Source organism: Pristiophorus japonicus, chromosome 23, assembly GCF_044704955.1.
Source record: "Pristiophorus japonicus isolate sPriJap1 chromosome 23, sPriJap1.hap1, whole genome shotgun sequence".
NCBI classification, from domain to species: Eukaryota; Metazoa; Chordata; class Chondrichthyes; family Pristiophoridae; genus Pristiophorus; species Pristiophorus japonicus.
In genome coordinates, this window is record NC_091999.1 from 40534874 (window position 1) to 40556686 (window position 21813).

Sequence of the window (21813 nt, forward strand, 5' to 3'; positions counted from 1 at the left end):
ACAAAATTATGGAGGGTCCCAGATGGAGTGGATAGGAAGGACATAAGAACATGAGGACAAATAAATAGGAGTAGGCCATCGGACCCCTCGAGCCCACTCCGCCATTCAATAAGATCATGGCTGATCTGATCTTGGTCCCAACTCCACTTCTCTGCCCACTCGCATAAACCGTTGACTTCTTTATCTATCAAAAATCTGTCGATCTCCACCTTAAATATATTCAATGACCCAGCCTCCACAGTTCTCTGGGGCAGAGAATTCCAAAGATTCACGACCCTCTGGGAGAGAAATTCTTCCTCATTTCCATTTTAAATGGACAACCCCTTATTCTGAAACTATGCACCCTGGTTCTAGTTTCCCTCACGAGGGGAAACATCCTCTCTGCATCGACCCTGTCAAGCCCCCTCAGCATCTTATACATTTCAATATCACCTCTCAGTCTTCTAAACTCCAATGAGTACAGGCTCAACCTATCTTCATATGACAACCCCTTCATCTCAGGAATCAACCTTGTGAACCTTCTTTGAACTGCCTTGTGAACCTTCTCTGAACTGACCTATTTCCCTTCGCAGAGAGGTCAATAACCAGGGGGCACAGATTTAAAGTAATTGGTAGAAGGATTAGAGGGGAGTTGAGCAGAAACTTTTCACCCAGAGGTTGGTGGGGGTCTGTAACTCACTGCCTGAAAGGGTGGTAGAGGCAGAAACCCTCACCACATTTGAAACATACTTGGATATGCACTGGAAGTGTCATAACCCACAAGGCTGTGGAGCAAGAGCTGGAAAGTGGGATTAGGCTGGATAGCTCTTTTTCGACCGGTACAGACACAGTGGGCCGAATGGCCTCCTTCTGTGCTGTAAATGTCTATGATTCTGTGGTCGTTGAAATCCCCGACTATTGCTGCCCTATTGGTTTTGGACTTCTCAGAAACATTCCTCCATATTTGCTTTTCTATCTCCCTCTGACTGTTTATAGTAGACTCCCAACATTGTGATTGCCCCGCTTTTGTTCATCAGTTCAACACATATGGCCTCATTTGATGATCCTTCCAACATCTCATCCCTCCTCACTGCTGTAACAACACCCCAGCTGATCTGCCTTATCCCCTCGACTTCTTGCATTGAAGTATATACCATTAAACACGGCCAAACTCCTTTGTTGTCGATTTTCTAGCCTTTGTTTCCTCTGCCTTCCAAACTCATTTACGAATTTTCTGCTCCCATTTCCAAGCTTTGCTTCTCTCCCTTCTGAATCTACGCTCAGGTTCCCATCCCCCTGCCAAGCAAGTTTAAACCCTCCCCAACAGCATTAGCAAACCCCCGGGAGGATAATGGTCGGGGCCCTGTTGAGGTGTGACCTTATCCGGCTTGTACAGTCCCCAGCCCCTCAGGAATCTGTCTGTTCACGCTCGCCCCTCAGAATGTCCTGCAGCCTCAATGTTATCCTTGACCCTGGCACCAGGAAGACAACCGACCATCCTGGAGTTATGTCGGTGGCCGCAGAAAGGCCTGTCTATTCCTGTAACTATTGAAATCCCTTTCAATATTGCCGACCTGACCTTGCCCTTCCCCCCGTTCCGTACAGTTGAGCCACCCATGATGCCTTGGACTTGGCTCTGGCTGTACTCCCTGAGGAACCACCAGTACAGAGAGTGAGATGCACTGAGAGGTGTCCTGCACTACCTGCCTGGTCCGCCATGTCTGGCTGGGCAGTCACCCATTTCCTCTCTGCCTGCACACTCTTATGCTGCGAGGTGACGACCCCCTGAAAGGTGCTATCCACGTAGCTCTCAGCCTCGCGGATGCAGTGACACTCGCTGCTGCTCAAGCTCCGAAACCCGGAGATCGAGCTCCTCCAGATGACGACACTTATTGCACACGTACTTGACCAGGACACGAGAAGCGTGGTTGTTCCACAATGACAGGGTTTCATCTGTTTAAACAAAAACAACTCCACTGTTATTCCCTGAAATAATCCCCGCTGCCCGGCCTGAATGAATCCATGTCATTCCCAAACGCTGCAATGTTTGCTCCACCTCACGGGGTTCAATCTCTTGAAATGCATGCCTCACCCAGCCAAAGTGCCTTGCCCCAGTCCCTGTGCATGCCTCCCGCAGTTGAAGTGCCTTATCCCAGTCCTGTTTCTCAGCACCACCTGCATGGAATGATTCAGGGGGGAGCGGGGGCTAGACAGTGCGAGGGGCTTGTCGCCTGTCGGTCACAAAGTGCAGAACAAATAGTTCCCTTGGGTTAAATAAACCCCGGGGGGGGGGGGGGGGGGGGGAGGTGGGGGGTCACACAGCCCGAGTGCGGGCCCAGGCCAGAGTGACGACACTCCGCACCATCCGCTTCACACACTCCCGGGCTCGGGCCTAGGCCACGACTCACAGCCTGCAGGCCCCGTGTTCACCCTCCGGTTCCAGGCCCGGCACACACTTTTGGGCCAGCCTGGACTCACCCTATTGGGCCAGCACAAAAGACCCAGTATAAACCGAGACAGGGTCTAGTGTAATATAAACCGAGACAGGGTCTAGTGTAATATAAACAGAGACAGGGTGTAGTGTAATATAAACAGAGACAGGGCTTAGTGTAATATAAACAGAGACAGGGTGTCGTGTAATATAAACAGAGACAAGGTCTAGTGTAATATAAACAGTGTCAGGGCCCAGTGTAATATAAACAGAGACACGGTGTAGTGTAATATAAACAGAGACAGGGCGTAGTGTAATATAAACAGAGACAGGGTGTCGTGTAATATAAACAGAGACAAGGTCTAGTGTAATATAAACAGTGTCAGGGCCCAGTGTAATATAAACAGAGACAGGGTCTAGTGCAATATAAACAGAGACAGGGCCCAGTGTAATATAAACACTGACAGGGTGTAGTGTAATATAAACAGAGACAGGGTCCAGTATAATATAAACAGAGACAGGGTATGGTGCATTAATAACTGACACAAAGCCTAGTTTTACACGAAAAACAAGTCTTTAATATTGAAAGAATTTTTTGGCAATAATAATTGAAGAGGTGATAGTGTCACACTAACAGAAGCCTTTAACACTTTAACAATACCAGAAACATACTCGATAGAATACAACAGAGACACAATCTACAGTTATAATAACAGAGGTGTGCACTAGAACTGGAACTACAGGGCAGGTTATTTTCAGGTCTAGTGTAACAATTCCAGAGACAGGGTCCGGAGTAATAACAGCAAATGCATGGCCCACTGTGAGAGTAACAAAGACAGTGTTTGATCCAATAATAACAGAGGCAGACTCGAGTGCAATACTGAACACAATGCTGGATCGAGTGTGATGATCAACAAAACAAAGATTGGGTCTCCTCTAATAGTGTGTGCAAGTCAGGGCCTATTGCTATAACCTCATTCACCCATCCCCCTGTGCTCACTGACCTACATTGGCTCCTGGTTAAGCAACACCTCGATTTTAAAATTCTAATCTTTGGTTTCAAAACTCTCCATGGCCTCGCCCCTCCCTATCTCTGTAAACTCTTACAGCCCCACCACCCTCCGAGTTTCTGCACTCCTCCAAATCTGTCCTTGCCCATCCCTGATTTTAATCACCCCACCATTGGTGGCCGTGTCTTCAGCTGCCGAAGCTCTAAGCTCTGGAATTCCCCCCTAAACCTCCACCTCCTCTTTCAAGGTTCTTTTTAAAAACTACCTCTTCAATCAACCTTTTGGGAATCTGTCCTGATATCTTTCTCTGTGGCTCTGTGTCAAAAATGTTTTCTTGTTGATATCGATCGTGTTAAGCGCCGTGAGATGTTTCATTGCATTAAAGGCACTATATTAATGTATGTTCTGGCTGTTTTCTTGTTGTAACAAATGCTTTGCCGAATGTCTGAGAACAGAATCAAAGTATGAATGTGTGGGTCAGTGTAATAACACCGGCACGGTCTAGTGTAACGGGAACAGGGAACAGACCCTGTCAGCCTTGGCTCAGTGGTAGCACTCTCGGCCGAGTGAGGGTTCAATTCCCAATCCAGAGCCCGAGCACATCATCTAGGCCCAGACTCCAGGTGTCAGTACAGAGGGAGTGCTGCACTGTCAGGTGCCGTCTTTCAGATGAGACATTAAACCGATGCCCTGTCTAGATTTTAAGTTGGATGTAAAAGATCCCATGGCCACGATTCAGAGGAAGAACAGGCGGAGTTCACCCTAGTGTCCTGGGTAATGTGTATCCCTCAACTTACATCACTGAGAACGGATTGTCTTGTCATCATTACAGGGCTGTTTGTGGGATCCTGCTGTGCACAAATTGGCTGCTGCATTTCCTACATTACATCTCCCCAAAACCCCCTCACCCCAACCCCTCCTTCACCCCTACTCTCCAACCCCCCCTCACCCCAACCCCTCCTTCACCCCTACTCTCCAACCCCCCCTCACCCCCCCATCCCCTCCTTCACCCTACTCTCCAACCCCCCCTCACCCCAACCCCTCCTTCACCCCTACTCTACAACCCCCCTCACCGCAACCCCTCCTTCACCCCTACTCTCCAACCCCCCTCACTCCAACCCCTCCTTCACCCCTACTGTTCCAACCCCCCTCACCCCAACCCCTCCTTCACCCCTACTCTCCAACCCCCCCTCACCCCCCCATCCCCTCCTTCACCCCTAGTCTACAACCCCCCTCACCGCAACCCCTCCTTCACCCCTACTCTCCAACCCCCTCACCCCAACCCCTCCTTCACCCCTACTCTCCAACCCCCCTCACCCCAACCCCTCCTTCACCCCTACTCCCCAACCCCTCCTTCACCCCTACTCCCCAACTCCTCACCCCAACCCCTCCTTCACCCCTACTCCCAGCCCCTCTTGTGTCTTGAATTGCATTCACTGTAATGGAAACTGACAATTGGAACTGGTCAGTATTTGAAAGATATTTACAACAAATTCGAGATGTTCTGAGAGTCAGTATCTTTCTCTATTCTGTCCACTCGCGGAGTTAGATGACCAACTTTCTCTTGTGAATATCGAGCTGGAGTATTGGGTCGTGATGTATTCACTCGTTCATCCTGTTGCCTCTAAATATTGAGTCTTGTGGTTTCAGACACCAGATAATCAAGCTCAGAACGACAGACTGACTTTTACTGACGTTATTAACAGCACTGCAAACATACAGACAGTATAGTTACCGGATCCGGAGAACAGGGATAATGGAGTGGGTTCCCAGGGCTCCTCTCCCCAGGTGTGTCTAACAAGCTGCGGATACACTGGCGATATTTATACTGAACTTGTTTGTGACATTCCAGATCTGACGCTGCTCAAACCATAACCACAAGGATATCGGTGCATGGTTCTGCCTGTGACCACAGGGCTGTGTCACTGTCACACACAGATACTGTTTCCTTGTTTCACATCTCCATACAAACACCATCACTTCACACATCCCCTTTCTACACAATTACAGCAGACATGAGCAAGGACATGAGCCACATTAAACTACACAAACATTTCATAATAGCAAAAGTTAAACTGGGATAAATGTTCAGTTATTTTCTGTTCAGGCAAAATGCAGAACAATCCAGCAGCTCACCAGCACCTTTACAGCATCTCATCGGCCGACAGGCTTTCATTAAGTACATTTACTGAGTGCATTTAAATTTAAAACCAGGTTTGTAGGCGTGATGCTCCATTCACACATCGAAGGTGAGAGAGATGCTGTGGGGCACACGCTAAGTCCACTATCTGAAAGTGATTAACAGACTGGGTTTTGTGTTTAGTGATCCCGGGTGTGTTACAGACACCTTCCCTTGATACCAAAGCTCGGAGAGGGACTCTGGAAGGTATGGGGAACTGGCACTTGTCCCTGAGAGTAACCGAAGGTATGAGAACTGAAATAATCCAGAGTTAGAAAGGAGAAAAGGTCCCAAAATTGAACAGTCGGTAACAGGACATCAATTAGAAACAAATACTCAACTGTGCGTTTGAAACAAAGCTGACCTGTTTTTTTTATTTGTTCATGGGACATGGGATATGGGTGTCACTGGCAAGGCCAGCTCTGGGCCAATAGGAAGAGCGAGGGGCGGGGCTGGAGGACTGAGCGAGCAGTTGGTCCTCCAACCAATCGGAGTGAGCGAGGGGCGGGGCTTGCGCCCCCCCCCCAGTGGACGGGGCTGGGCCCGGATCTCCCACACTGAGCATGTATGGGCTGCGGCGGCCACAGTTGCTGGAGCCCGGATGATGTCGGACAGGAGACAGTCGACTGTCGGTGCGGGGCAGGAATTGGAGCCACGAGTGGGCGGGTGAACGTCAAACACCTGCTGTAGGCCCCAGGCCCCAATCACAGCCCAGAGACCCCGGGTTTGCCTCGTGGTGACAGGCCCGGGTCAGCGGGGTCACTGGCCGACATCTTGGATGGGTTAGAACATCAGAACATCAGAAATAGGAGCAACAGTGGGCCATCCGGCCCCTCAAGCCTGCTCCGCCATTTAACACCATCATGGCTGATCCAATCATGGACTCAGTTCCACTTCCCTGTCCGCTCCCCATAATCCCTTATCCCCTCATCATTTAAGAAACTGTCTATTTCGGTCTTAAATGTATTCAATGTCCCAGCTTCCACAGCTCTCTGAGGCAGTGAATTCCACAGATTTACAACCCTCAGAGAGATTCCTTCTCATCTCAGTTTTAAATGGGCTGCCCCTTATTCTAAGATTATGTCCCCTAGTTCTAGTCTCCCCTATCAGTGGAAACATCCTCTCTGCATCCACCTTGTCAAGCCCCCTCATAATCTTATGCGTTTCGATAACATCTCTCATTCTTCTGAATTCCAATGAGTAGAGGCCCAACCTACTCAACCATTCCTCATAAGTCAACCCCCTCGTCCCTGGAATCAACCGAGTGAACCTTCTCTGAACTGCCCCCAAAGCAAGTATATCCTTTCGTAAATATGGAAACCAAAACTGCACGCAGTGTTCCAGGTGTGGCCTCACCGATTCATTATATAGCTGCAGCAAGACTTCCCTGCTTTTATACTCCATCCCCTTTGCAATAAATGCCAAGATACCATTGGCCTTCCTGACCACTTGCTGTACGTGCATACTATCCTTGTTTCATGCACAAGTACCTCCAGATCCCGTTGTACTGTGGCACTTTGCAATCTTTCTCCATTTAAATAATAACTTGCTCTTCGATTGTTTTCTGCCAAAGTCCAGTACCTCACACTTTCCAACATTATACACCATCTGACAAATGTTTGCTCACTCACTGAGCCTGTCTATGTCCTTTTGCAGATTGTGTGTGTCCTCCTCACACATTGCTTTTCCTCCGATCTTTGTATCATCAGCAAACTTGGCAACGTTACACTCGGTCCCTTCTTCCAAGTCGTTAATATAGATTGTAAATAGTTGGGGTCCCAGCACTGATCCCTGCGGCACCCCATTAGTTACTGGTTGCTAACCAGAGATTGAACCATTTATTCCGACTCTCGATTTTCTGTTCGTTCGCCAATCCTCCATCCATGCTAAATTATTACCCCCAACCCCGTGAACTTTTATCTTGTGCAGTAACCTTTTACGTGGCACATTGTCAAATGCCTTCTGGAAATTCAAATAAACCACATCCATTGGTTCCCCTTTATCCATCCTGTTTGTTACATCCTCAAAGAACTCCAGCAAATTTGTCAAACATGACTTCCCTTCATAAATCCATGCTGACTCTGCCTGACCGAATTTTGCTTTTCCAAATGTCCTACAACTGCTCTTTTAATAATAGACTCCAACATTTTCCCAACCACAGATGTTAGACTAACTGGTCTGTAGTTTCCTGCTTTTTGTCTGCCACCTTTTTTAAAAAGGGGTGTTACATTTGCAATTTTCCAATCTGCTGGGACCTCCCCAGAATCCAGGGAATTTTGGTAAATTACAACCAATGCATCCACAATCCCCGCCGCTACTTCTCTTAATACCCGAGGATGTAATCCATCAGGTCCAGGGGATTTATCTGTCTTCAGTCCCATTATCTTACTGAGTACCACCTCCTTAGTGATTGTAATTGTGTTACGTTCTTCCCCCACCCTACAGCCTCTTGACTATCCACTATTGGAATATTGTTAGTTTCCTCTACCCATGTCATTGGTCCCGATGTGGACCACAATCTCCGGCTGTTCACCATCTCCCCCCCAGAATGCCCTGCAGCTGCTCAGTGACATCCTTGACTCTGGCACCAGGGAGGCAACATACCATCCTGGAGTCACGTCTGTGGCCGCAGAAACAACTGTCTGTTCCTCTGACTATTGAATCCCCTATCACTATAGATCTTCCATTCTTCTTCCTCCCCCCCGTGCAGCTGAGACACCCGTGGTGCCGTGGATTTGGCTCTGGCTGCACTCCCCAGAGCCACCATCGCCCTCACCGGTACTCAGAACAGAGAACCGGTTGGAGAGCGAGATGGACTCAGGGGAACTCCTGCACTACCTGCCGAGTCCTCCTCTTCTGTCCAGGGGTCACCCAATCCCTCTCTGCCTGCACATTCTTAAGCTGCAGGGTGACCACCTCTAGAAACGTGAGATCCCCGGAGCTCTCAGTCTCATGGATGCATCGCAGTGACTCCAGCCGCCGCTCAAGCTCCAAAACGCGGAGCTGGAGTTGGTGCAGCTGGAGACACCTCCTGCACATGTGGTCGTCCCGGCTGTGCGAAGCTTCCAGGATTTACCACATGCCAAGGATGTGTTATCCACGGGACTGAGCTGTCCTGTCATCCCTCTAGTTACACTCGCAACTATCAAGTAGAACTAAACTCTAAACCTTAGAGAAATACACCCAGCAACTACTCAGCAATCCGCTGATTTAATTAACTGGCTCTCCTTAGATAATAAAGTTCACATATATTTACTGGCAGATCCGACTTCCAACAATGACAAAGGTTTCCTATTGAAAAGCAAAAGAAAAAGATTTACCAATCCACCAGCCAATCACTGACCCGCTGGGCTGTGACCCTGCACCAGCTGGTTCCTCCGGAACTCTTTTCCCCCCCCCCCCCCCCCCCCCCCCCCATCATCCCGGACCGCCCCTCCTCCCCTCTCCCCCCCCCCCCCCCCCCATAGATGACCCCTCCTCCCCTCTCCCCCGACGGCCCCTCTCCCCCAGACGGCCCCGACTTAATGAAAGCCTGTTGGCCGATGAGACGCTGTAAAGGTGCTGGTGAGCTGCTGGATTGTTCTGCATTTTGCCTGAACAGAAAATAACTGAACATTTATCCCAGTTTAACCTTTGCTATTATGAAATGTTTGTGTAGTTTAATGTGGCTCATGTCCTTGCTCATGGCGGCTGTAATTGTGTAGAAAGGGGATGTGTGAAGTGATGGTGTTTGTATGGAGATGTGAAACAAGGAAACGGTATCTGTGTGTGACAGTGACACAGCCCTGTGGTCACAGGCAGAACCATGCACCGATATCCTTGTGGTTATGGTTTGAGCAGGGTCAGATCAGGAATGTCGCAAACCAGTTCAGTATAAATATCGCCAGTGTATCCGCAGCTTGTCAGACACACCTGGGGAGAGGAGCCCTGGGAACCCACTCCATTATCCCTGTTCTCCGGATCCGGTAACTATACTGTCTGTATGTTTGCATTGCTGTTAATAACATCTGTATAAGTCAGTCTGGTGTTCTGAGCTTGATTATCTGGTGTCTGAAACCACAAGACTCAATATTTAGAGTCAACAGGATGAACTAGTGAATACATCACGACCCAATACTCCAGCTCTATATTCACAGGAGAAAGTTGGTCATCTAACTCCTCGAGTGGGCAGAATAGAGAAAGATACTGACTCTCAGAACATCTCGAATCTGTTGTAAATATCGTTCAAATCCTGACCGGTTCCAATTGTCAGTTTCCATGACAGTGAAGGCAATTCAAGACACGAAGGGACGAGGGGGGGGGATGTAATGTGGGAAATGCAGCAGCCAATTTGTGCACAGCAGGATCCCACAAACAGCCCTGTAATGATGACAAGACAATCCGTTCTCAGTGATGTAAGTTGAGGGATACACATTACCCAGGACACTGGGGTGAACTCCGCCTGTTCTTCCTCTGAATCATGGCTGTGGGATCTTTTACATCCAACTTAAAATCTCGACAGGGCATCGGTTTAATGTCTCATCTGAAAGACGGCACCTCTGACAGTGCAGCACTCCCTCTGTACTGACACCTGGAGTCTGGGCCTAGATGATGTGCTCGGGCTCTGGATTGGGAATTGAACCCTCACTCGGCCGAGAGTGTTACCACTGAGCCAAGGCTGACAGGGTCTGTTCCCTGTTCCCGTTACACTAGACCGTGCCGGTGTTATTACACTGACCCACACATTCATACTGCAGTGGGCCTTGACTCCGTTATCAGACATTCGGCAAAGCATTTGTTACAACAAGAAAACAACCAGAACTTACATTAATATAGCGCCTTTAATGCAATGAAACATCTCACGGCGCTTAACACGATCGATATCAATAAGAAAACATTTTTGACACAGAGCCACAGAGAAAGATATCAGGACAGATTCGCAAAAGGTTGATTGAAGAGGTAGTTTTTAAAAAGAACCTTGAAAGAGGAGGTGGAGGTTTAGGGGGGAATTCCAGAGCTCAGAGCTTCAGCAGCTGAAGACACGGCCACCAATGGTGGAGCGATTAAAATCAGGGATGGGCAAGGACAGATTTGGAGGAGTGCAGAAACTCGGAGGGTGGTGGGGCTGTAAGAGTTTACAGAGATAGGGAGGGGCGAGGCCATGGAGAGTTTTGAAACCAAAGATTAGAATTTTAAAATCGAGGCGTTGCTTAACCGGGAGCCAATGTAGGTCAGTGAGCACAGGGGGATGGGTGAATGAGGTTATAGCAATAGGCCCTGACTTGCACACACTATTAGAGGAGACCCAATCTTTGTTTTGTTGCACTAGACACTGCCTGTGTGACCATCACACTCGATCCAGCATTGTGTTCAGTATTACACGAGAGTCTGCCTCTGTTATTATTGGATCAAACACTGTCTTTGTTACTCTCACAGTGGGCCATGCATTTGCTGTTATTACTCCAGACCCTGTCTCTGGAATTGTTACACTAGACCTGAAAATAACCTGCCCCTGTAGTTCCAGTTCTAGTGCACACCTCTATTATTATAAATGTAGATTGTGTCTCTGTTGTATTCTATAGAGTATGTTTCTGGTATTGTTAAAGTGTTAAAGGCTTCTGTTAGAGGGCATAGTGTCACACTTTGTTATTATTGCAAAAATGCTGTTTCAATTATTAAATACTTGTTTACAGTGTAAAACTAGGCCGTGTCTCTGTTTGTTACACGCCGGACCCTGTCTCTGTTTGTATTACGCCGGACGCTGTCTCCGTTTGTATTACGCCGGACCCTGTCTCCGTTTGTATTACGCCGGACCCTGCCTCCGTTTGTATTACGCCGGACCCTGTCTCCGTTTGTATTACGCCGGACCCTGTCTCCGTTTGTATTACGCCGGACCCTGTCTCCGTTTGTATTACGCCGGACCCTGGGTCTTTTGTGCTGCCCAATAGCGTGAGCCCAGGCTGGCCCAATAGCGTGTGCCCGGGCTGGAACCGGGGGTGCAAACACTGGGCCTGCAGGCCTGGGACCGAGCCCGGGTGTGTGTGTAACGGACCGAGCCCCGGTGTGTGTGTAACGGATGGTGCGGAGTGTTGTCTCTCGAGCCTGGGCCCGCGCTCGGGCTGCGTGACCTCCCGAGATTTATTAACGCAGGGAACTATTTGTTCTGCACTTTTCTGATGGACAGGCGACAAGCCCCGCCCCGTGTCCTGGCCCGCCCCCTCTAAGCCCAAATCATTCCATGCAGGTGGTGCCGAGAAACAGGACTGGGGTAAGGCATACACTGGGACTGGGGCAAGGCACTTCAGCTGGGGGAGGCATATACTGGCACTGCGGTAAGGCACTTCAGCTGGGGGAGTCATGCACTGGGAGTAGGGTAAGGCACTTCAGCTGGGGGAGGCATGCTTGAGCATGGGGTTTGAGAGCTTGAGCAGCAGCAAGTGTCACTGCATCCGCGCGGCTGAGAGCTACGTGGATAGCACCTTTCAGGGGGTCGTCACCTCGCAGCATAAGAGTGTGCAGGCAGAGAGGGAATGGGTGACTGCCCAGACAGACATTGAGGACCAGGCAGGTAGTGCAGGACACCTCTCAGTGCATCTCACTCTCTGTACTGGTGGTTCCTCAGGGAGTACAGCCAGAGCCAAGTCCAAGGCATCATGGGTGGCTCAACTGTAAAGTGGGGGGCAGTGGGAAGAGGAAGGTCAGAGATACAGAGGGGTGTCGGGCTGGAGGAGGTTAGAGAGATAGGGAGGTGTGTAGGTGCTGGAGGAGGTTAGAGGGATAGGGAGGGTTTAAAAGCTGGAAGAGGTTACAGAGGGGGAGGGGTCTAGTGCTGGAGGAGATTACAGAGGGGGAGGATTGTAATGCTGGAGGGGGTTATAGAGATAGGGAGAGGTGTCGGACCTGCAGGAGGTTAGAGATAGGGCGGGGTTTAGGGCTGGAGGAGATTACAGTGAGGGAGGGATGTAGGGGATGGAGGTTACAGAGATAGGGAGGGGTTTAGGGCTGGAGGAGGTTTTCGAGAACAGGATGAGTGTAAGGGCTGGAGGAGGTTAGAGAGAGAGAGATGTTTGTAGGGTCTGGAGGAGATTACAGAGATAGGGAGGGTTGTAGGGCTGCAGCTGGTTACAGAGATAGGGAGGTGTGCAGTACTGGAGGAGATTACAGAGATAGGGAAGGGTGTAGGGGCTGTAGGTTACAGAGATAAGGAAGGATATAGGGGCTGTAGGTTACAGAGAGAGGAAGGGGTGTAGGGGCTGGAGTAGGTTGCAGAGATTGGGAGGGTTGTAGGGGCTCAAGGAGGTTAGAGATAGGAAGGGGTATAGGGCTGGAGGAGGTTACACAGATAGGGAGTGGTATAGGGCTGGAGGAGGTTACAGATATAGGGAGAGGTGTAGGGCTCGAGGAGGTTACAGAGAAAGGGAGGGTTGTCGGGCTGGAGGTGGTTACGGAGATAGGGAGGGGTGAAGGGGCTGGAGGAGGTTACAGAGATAGGGAGGGGTGTAGGGGTAGGAGGAAGTTCGAGATAGGGAATGGTTCAGGGCTGGAGGAGGTTACACGGATAGGAAGAGGTGTAGTGCTGAAGGAGGTTACAGAGATATGGAGGAGTGTAGGGCGGGAGGAGGTTAGAGGGATATGAGGTTAGAGGGATATGGAGGAGTGTAGGGCTGGAGGAGCTTACAGAGATAGGGAGGGTTGTAGGGGCTGGAGGTTGTTACAAGGGATAGGGAGGGTTGTCGGGGCTGGAGGTGGTTGCAGAGATTGGAACGTTGTAGGGGCTCGAGGAGGTTAGAGATAGGGAGTGGTGTAGGGGCTGGAGGAGGTTACACGGATAGGAAGAGGTGTAGTGCTGAAGCAGGTTACAGAGATAGGGAGGGGTGTAGGGGCTGGAGGAGGTTACAGAGATAAGGAGGGGTTTAGGCTGGAGGAGGTTAGAGATAAGGAGGGGTGTAGGGTTGGAGGAGGTTACAGAGATAGGGAGGGGTTTAGGACTGGAGGAGGTTAGAGAGTTCGGGACGGGTGTAGAGACCAGAGGACGTTAGAGATAGGGAGGGTTGCCGGGGCTACGGGAGGTTACAGAGATAGGGAGGGATGTAGGGCTGGAGGATGTTGCAGAGATAGGGAGGGGTGTACGGCTGGAGGATGTTGCAGAGATAGGGAGGGGTGTACGGCTGGAGGAGGTTACAGAGATAGGTAGAGGTGAAAGGCTGGAGGTGGTGAGAGATAGGGAGGTGTGAGAGATAGGGAGGGGTGCACGGGCTGGAGGAGGTTAGTGAGATAGGGAGGTATGTAGGGGCTGGAGGAAGTTACAGAGATAGCGAGGGGTGTCGGTCTGAAGGAAGTTAGAGATAGGGAGGGGTTTAGGGCTGGAGGAGGTTACAGAGAGAGGGAGGGGTGTAGGCGCTGGAGGGGATTACAGAGAAAGAGAGGGGTGCAAGGACTGGAGGGGATTACAGACAAAGGGAGAGGTGTAGGGTCTGGTGGAGGATGGAGATAGTGAGTGGTGTAGGGACTGGAGGTTGCAGAGATATGGAGGGCTGTAGGGGCTGGAGGACATTACAGAGAGAGGGAGGGGTGTATGGCAGGAGGAGGTTAGAGAGATAGCGAAGGGTGTAGCGCCTGGAGGAGATTAAAGAGATAGGGAGGGGTGTATGGGCTGGAGGAGGATATAGAGGGGGAGGCTTGTAGTGCTGGAGGACGTTACAGATAAAGGGAGGGTTGTCGGGGCTGGGGGAGGTTAGAGAGATCGGAAGGGTTGTCGGGGCTGGAGGAGGTTACAGATAGGGGAGGGTGTAGGGGTTGGAGGAGACTACAGAGATGGGGAGGGATGTAGGGGCTGAAGGAGGTTCCATAGATATGGAGGGCTGTAGGGATGGAGGAGGTTACAGAGATAGCGATGGTGTTGGGGCTGGAGGTTACAAAGATAGGGAGGGTTGTAGGAACTGGAGGTGGTTACGGAGATAGGGAGGGGTGTTGGGCCTGGATGAGATTAGAGGTAGGGAGGGAATTAGGGCTGGAGTTGCTTACAGAGATAGGGAGGGGTCTAGTGCTGGAGGAGGTTAGAGATCGGGAGCTGTGTAGGTGCTGAAGGTTACAGCGATAGTGGTTACAGATGGGGAGGGATGTAGGGCTGGAGGAGATTGCAGAGATAGCGAGGGGTGTAGGGTCTGGAGGAAGTTAGAGATAGGGAGGGGTGTAGGGTCTGGAGGAGGTTACAGAGATAGGGAGGGGTATAGGTCCGGAGGAGGTTACAGAGATAGGGAGGGGTGTAGGGTCCGGAGGAGGTTACAGAGATAGGGAGGGGTGTAGGGGCTGGAGGAGGTTAGAGATAGGGAGAGGTGTAGGGACTGGAAGAGGTGACAGAAATAGGGATGGATCTAGAGTTGGAGGAGGTTACAGATAGGGAGGGGTGTTGGGGCTGGAGGAGGTTATAGAGATAGGGAGAGATGTCGGGGATGGAGGAGATTAGAGATAGGGAGGGGTGTATGGGCTGGAGAGGTTACAGAAATAGGGAGAGGTATAGGTCTGAAGGAGATTGCAGAGATAAGGAAGGGTCTAGGGGCTCGAGGAGGTTACAGAGATCGGGAGGGGTGCAGCGATTGGAGGAGAGTACAAACATAGGGAGGGGTCTACGGGCTGGAGGAGGTTACAGAGATAGGGAGATATGTAGGTGCTGAAGGAGGTTAGAGATAGGGAGGTATGTAGGTGCTGGAGTAGGTTGGAGAGATACCAAGGTGTGTAATGCTGGAGGAGGTTACAGAGGGGGAGGGTTGTCGTGCTGGAGGAGGTTGCAGACGTAGGGAGGGATGTAGGGGCAGGGGGAGGTTAGAGAGATAGCAAGGGGTGTCGAGCTGGAGGAGGTTACAGAGATACGGAGGTGGATAGTGGCTGGATGGGGTTAGAGATATGGAGGGGTGTAGGGGCTGGAGGAGGGTTAGAGAGATAAGGAGGGGTGTAGGGGCTGGAGGAGGTTGAGAGAGATAGGGAGGGGTGCAGGGCTGGAGGAGCTTACAGAGATAGGGAGGGTTGTAGGGCTGAGGAGGTTACAGAGATAGGGAGGGGTGTAGGGTCTGGAGGAGGTTACAGAGATAGGGAGGGGTATAGGGGCTGGATGGGGTTACAGAGATAGGGAGGTGTGTAGGGGCTGGAGGAGGTTTAGAGAGATAGGGAGGGATGTAGGGCTGGGGCTTTGGCGCTTGAGGAGGTTTAGAGAGATATGAGAGGTGTCGTTGCTGGAGGAGGTTACAGAGATCGGGAGGGTTGTAGGGCTAAGGAGGTTTAGAGAGATAGGGAGGGGTGCAGGCCTGGAGGAGGTTACAGAGATGGGGAGGGGCTGGAGGAGGTTACAGAGATGGGATGGGATGGGGAGGGGATGGGATGGGATGGGGAGGGGATGGGATGGGATGGGGAGGGGATGGGATGGGATGGGGAGGGGATGGGATGGGATGGGGAGGGGATGGGATGGGATGGGAGGGGAGGGATTTGAACACGAGGCTGAGAATTTTAAATCAGCGCCTCACTGGGGCCGAGGAGGGGGGAGAAGTGCAGGAACACAACCCCCTCACTACCTACCCTGCACTAACCCCCATCATCTGTTAAATCACCGGGAGTTCCAGCGACACTCCTATCCCTCTCTCTCGGTATTTATCCACTCACTGCCTCACTCAAAGATTATCTCCCATTGACAGTCCATGTGAGTGCCCTCGTTGTCCCAGAATTGCTCCCCGTGGACACCGACTGACCTTCCCCGTGCCTCCACCGCCCTCCTCCTGTTCCGTGACGGCCGACAAATTCAGGTTGTGTTCCAGTCAGCAAGCGAAAGATCGGCGGTGGGGTGTATAAATTAAAACACGTGGCAGCCGGAGGAAGGGGCTTGGGGGGCCATGTCCTGCCCACGGGCCGTATGTTTGACACCCCTGAGCTACACTGTCAAGCCCTGTAAGAATTTTCTATGTTTCAATGAGATCACCTCTCATTCTTCTAAACTGGAGAGAATATCGGCCTGGTCTACTCAATCTCTGCTCATTGGACAATCCCCCCATCCCAGGATTCAGTCTGGTGAACCTTCGTTACCATCCTCAATGGTCTGTACATCCTTCCTTAGGTAAGCAGCCAAACTGTACACAATACTCCAGGTGTAGTCTCACCAGGGCCTGATATAATTGCAGTAGGATGTCTAGGAGCAAGTTATTATTTAAATGGAGAAAAATTACAAAATGCTGCAGTACAGTGGGACCTGGGGTCACTTGTGTATGAAGCACAAAAGGATAGTATGCAGGGACAGCAAGTGATCAGGAAGGCCAATGGTATCTTGGCCTTTATTGCAAAGGGGATGGAGTATAAAAGCAGGGAAGTCTTGCTACAGCTATATAAGGTATTAGTGAGGCCACACATGGAATACTGCATGCAGTTTTGGTTTCCATATTTACGGAAGGATTTACTTGCTTCGGAGCCCGTTCAGAGAAGGTTCACGAGGTTGATTCTGGGGATGAGGGGGTTGACTTATGAGGAAAGGTTGAGTAGTTTGGGCCTCTACTCATTGGAATTCAGAAGAATGAGAGGTGATCTTATCGAAATGTATAAAATTATGAGGGGGCTTGACAAGGTGGATGGAGAGAGGATGTTTCCACTGATGGGGGAGACTCGAACTAGAGGGCATGATCTTAGAATAAGGGCCACCCATTTAAAGCAATGAGGAGGAGGAATTTCTTCTGAGGGTTGTAAATCTGTGGAACTCGCTGCCTCAGAGAGCTGTGGAAGCTGGGACATGAAATAAATTTAAGACAGAAATAGACAGTTTCTTAAACGATAAGGGAATAAGGGGTTATGGGGAGTAGGCGGGTAAGTGGAGCGGAGTACATGATCAGATCAGCCATGATCTTATTGAATGGCGGAGCAGGCTCGAGGGGCCGTACGGCCTACTCCTGTTCCTATTTCTTATGTTCTTATGTTCTTATGTTTACTCTTATCCTCAAATCCTCTTGTAATAAAGGCTGACATACCATTTGGTTTCTTCATTGCTTGCTGTACCTGCATATTAACTTTCAGTGATTCGTGTACAAGGACACCAAGGTCCCTCGAAACACCAACATTTCCCAATCTCTCACCATTTCAAGTAGCTGTTTCCAGTCCACTTTGGCTAAATCACATATCAGCTTAGTAAAATTGGCTTTTCCCCAATTGAGAACTTTTATTCCTGGTCTGTCTTTGTCCTTTTCCATAACTACCCTAAATCTAACTGAATTACGATCACTAGCACCAAAATGCTGTCCCATCGATACCCCTTCCACCTGCCCAGCTTCAGTCCCTAATACTAAGTCCAGAAATTCCTCCTCTCTTGTTGGGCTTGCTACGTATTGGCTAAAAAGTTCTGCTGGTTGCTGACCCCTCTGCGAAGGGAAATAGGTCCTTCCTATCCACTCTATCTAGACCGCTCATAATTTTATACACCTCATTAAGGTCTCCCCTCAGTCTCCTCCGTTCCAAAGAAAACAAACTATTAAGAGGGTTGGTGGGCTGGAGGAGGTTACCGAGATAGGAGAGATTTGAACAAGAGGATGAGTATTTTAAAGACTGATGCCACCAGCCATCTCGCCGAGCACAGAATGTAACTCACTACCAACAGGAAGGATGTTACTTTAACTACTAAATATGCATAATGTGGGGAAATCAATCTCTGTCCCTTTAACTAACAGCGACATGGAAAGAGGGAAATGAATGACCTTTAAACACCAGGTCCACTTGGCAGTGAAGTATCTGAAACTCATAATAGGAACTCATAAATAGAAATAAAATACTGACAAATGTTAAACTGTTTTGTTGACAAAAGAAATCTCGATTTAACTTTAAAAGATGAATTGTTTAACAGAGATTCACACAGACTCACCTGACAGGCTGACTCAGGATCCACCCCTCAAGCACCGTGATTGGTTGCAGAACACGCTGCTCCCTGGGCCCTCCGGCCTCTGACCTCTCTTCCTGTTGGTTCCCAGGGCAATCAATCACCACTCGCCAACATTACGCTGCCACATTAAGTTGAGGGGCTCGGAGGAAGAAATAAAATGAGGCCGTGAATGAGTTAAGAAATAAAATTAGAAAAGCATGATTAAATAAACAAGGAGAGGCAATGTAAATTAAAGGGTACAATCCTAAAGTGGGTGCATGAACAGTGAGATCTGCGGGTATATGTGGACAAATCGCTGAAGGTGGCAGGACAGGTTGAGAAAGCAGTTAAAAAAAACTTACAGGTTGCTGGGCATCACAGAGTACAAAAGCAAGGAGGTTATGATGAACCTTTGTAAAACACTGGTTCGGTCTCAACTGGAGCATTGTGTCCAATTCTGGGCACCGCACATTAGGATGTGAAGGCCTAAGAGAGGAAGCAGAAAAGATTGACGAGAATGATTCACGAGATGAGGGACTTCAGTTCCGTGGATTGACTGGAGAAGCTGGGGTTGTTCTCCTTGGAGCAGAGAAGGTTGAGAGGAGAATTGATAGAGGTGTTCAAAATCATGAGGGATCCGGACAGAGTAGATAGAGAGATACTGTTCCCATTGGTGGAGGGGTCGAGAACCAGAGGAGACGGACTTAACGTGAATGGCAAAATAACCGAAGGTGACATCAAAAAAATCTATTTTATGCAGCGAGTGGTTAGGATCCGGAAAGCACGGCCTGAAAGGGTGGTGGAGGAAGACTCAATCACAGCATTCAAAAAAAAAGGAACTTGGATAAGTATCTGAAAAAAAACATTTTGCAGGGCTGGGGGAAAAGGGAGGGGAGTAGGCAAAGGTTCGATGGGCCGAATGGCCTTCCGTGCTGTAACCATTCTCTGATTGTGTGAGCAGAACCACTCTGTTCCCTGACTCAATCTAAAGCCTTCCTGATTGTGAGCAACTCTGTTAAACCTGCCCTGCACCTTCACTGCTCCAAGGAGAACCACCCCAGATGCTGCAGCCATCATCTTATTGAGTGGCGGCAGGCTCGAGGGGCCAAAGGGCCGACTCATCTCCTATTTCTGATGTTCTCATGTATTCATGTCACTGGTCCCCATCCTGCACCTGCTCCCTGCAGTAAGATGGCCGCCACGCATGATCCCTGCCCTGCAGCGGGACAATGGAAAGTATTGTGACGTCGAGGAAGCCCCGCCCCTGTTGCTCCCTGCTCCCTGTGGCGGGCGGACCCGTGCTGCCTAAAGCTGGCGGCCGAACTCCCGGCAATCCCCGACAATAACCAAGGCCCGTCCCTGCCCGAAGGTGCCCCGCAGCCGCCACCCAAATCTCACCGCCCGCGCGTGTCCGTGAGTCTGAGTCCTCAGGGAGGCTGGGCGCATTGCCCGGGCTGCTCATCCATCCTCCACGGCTGGGGGGGGGGGGGGCAAAACGTCGCCCGTCGGCAGCTAATCTCCCACAATAGGCTGGCCCCGCGCCTGCCCACAACTCAGCCCCGCCTCACCTGGGCCCCGAGCTCAAAGGCTGCGAGCGGAGCCCCCCAACAAACCCCCCAACCGCAACACTCAGCCCGCAGCCAATGGCGAGGCGGCGCGGGGCACCAGCCCACCCAGCGCCCTGCTCCGCGCCAATCAGTGGCGGGGGGGCGGGGCCGGGGCACCAATCAATCACTGGTCCCTGAAGGTACTGACTCTGGCTGGGTTCAGTTCTACACTCACTGGTTCCCCTCCCCTGAAGGTACTGACTCGGGCTGGGTTCAGTTCTACACTCACTGGTTCCCCTCCCCTGAAGGTACTGACTCGGGCTGGGTTCAGCTCTACACTCACTGGTTCCCCTCCCCTGAAGGTACTGACTCTGGCTGGGTTCAGTTCTGCACTCACTGGTTCCCCTCCCCTGAAGGTACTGACTCTGGCTGGGTTCAGTTCTGCACTCACTGGTTCCCCTCCCCTGAAGGTACTGACTCTGGCTGGGTTCAGTTCTACACTCACTGGTTCCCCTCCCCTGAAGGTACTGACTCTGGCTGGGTTCAGTTCTACACTCACTGGTTCCCCTCCCCTGAAGGTACTGACTGTGGCTGGGTTCAGTTCTACACTCACTGGTTCCCCTCCCCTGAAGGTGCTGACTCTGGCTGGGTTCAGTTCTACACTCACTGGTTCCCCTCCCCTGAAGGTACTGACTGTGGCTGGGTTCAGTTCTACACTCACTGGTTCCCCTCCCCTGAAGGTGCTGACTCTGGCTGGGTTCAGTTCTACACTCACTGGTTCCCCTCCCCTGAAGGTACTGACTCTGGCTGGGTTCAGTTCTACACTCACTGGTTCCCCTCCCCTGAAGGTACTGACTCTGGCTGGGTTCAGTTCTACACTCACTGGTTCCCCTCCCCTGAAGGTACTGACTGTGGCTGGGTTCAGTTCCAGACACTGACATCATTCACTTTGTACCTGCACCAAGATGGCCGCGCATGCGCTGTGCTACTCACTGAATCAAGATGGCGAAGCGCGGAACTTGCATTCCTGCTCGAATATGGCTGCCGTTCGCCCGGGCCTGTGACCGGGAGAAAGCCCCGAAGCTGCATCCGCCTATAATCCGGTTATTATTGCGGGCTTGCGGCGGGCACGGGTTGTTTATGAAGCCTCCCCAGCTCCCCGCTGGTCCCTTACCCCGCTCCGTCCCGCTGCAAAAGAGACTCCTTAGGAGCCTGTCCAAAACACGTCTTCTCCGCCATTACACGCACGGCGCATGCTCGAAACACAGCCACGGCCCGCGCCTGCGCACTGAGCTGCTGCAGTCTGGATGCAGCACATTTTCCCCCGTAGGGCATGCTGGGTAGATAAGACCATGACAAACAGGAGCAGGAGTGGGCCAGATCCTGCAAGGGTTATATACAGAATGAAGCTCCCTCTGTACTGTCCTAAACACTCCCAGGGCAGGTACAGCACATGTTAAATACACAGTAAGGGTCCCTGCACACTGTCCCACCAGGTATTCCCAGGGCATGTACAGCACGGGTTAGATAAAGAATAAAGCTCCCTCTGCACAGTCCCAAGAAACAATCCCAGGGCAGGTACAACGCAACTATTTTGTTGTTAATCTGTAAATCAAATGCCCCTGATTAAAGGGAGGAGGGCACTATAACCAACAAAATAAACTAATTAAACTTTAGATGGTAAACTTAAATCAAATTAAAATTTGGTTGCTCGAGGTGACGATGCACTCCAGTCCCTCCAGTGCCGACCTCTTACAGAAGGCCGCAAGCGTACCGGTAGCAGGTACAGCAGGGGTTAGAGACAGAGT

General features: G+C 50.7%; 1 protein-coding gene across 7 annotated transcripts in view; it reads right to left on the reverse strand.

Annotated features, from left to right (window-relative positions):
- Nucleotides 1-21246, reverse strand: part of LOC139235355 (zinc finger protein 773-like) — a 40343-nt gene extending 19097 nt beyond the window's left edge. For 4 of the 7 annotated variants that reach the window (XR_011588464.1, XM_070866501.1, XM_070866498.1 and 1 more), the window contains exons 1-2: nt 20999-21237; nt 18462-18944 (exon numbers count right to left, since the gene is read on the reverse strand). The gene's annotated coding sequence lies outside the window, so the exon portion shown is untranslated. Of the gene's footprint in view, nt 1-18461; nt 19490-20998 lie in introns of those variants that run through there. The other 3 variants (XM_070866500.1, XM_070866497.1, XM_070866499.1) reach the window with 3 other exon arrangements.
- Nucleotides 21247-21813: the final 567 nt, after the last annotated feature.